Below are 240 nucleotides of genomic sequence, written 5' to 3'. Positions count from 1 at the left end.
CCCTCACTGTGCCCCCCCTCACTGTGCCCCCCCTCACTGTGCCCCCCCTCACTGTGTCCCCCTCACTGTGCCCCTCACTGTGCCCCCCCCTCACTGTGTCCCCCCTCACTGTGCCCCCCTCACTGTGTCCCCCCTCACTGTGGCCCCCCCCTCACTGTGTCCCCCTCACTGTCCCCCCCCTCACTGTGTCCCGCCCCCTCACTGTGCCCCCCCTCACTGTGTCCCCCCTCACTGTCCCCC

The sequence above is a fragment of the Callorhinchus milii genome, unplaced genomic scaffold (genome assembly GCF_018977255.1).
Source record: "Callorhinchus milii isolate IMCB2004 unplaced genomic scaffold, IMCB_Cmil_1.0 Scaffold16, whole genome shotgun sequence".
Classification (NCBI taxonomy): Eukaryota; Metazoa; Chordata; class Chondrichthyes; order Chimaeriformes; family Callorhinchidae; genus Callorhinchus; species Callorhinchus milii.
Note: the sequence above shows the minus strand (reverse complement) of the source record.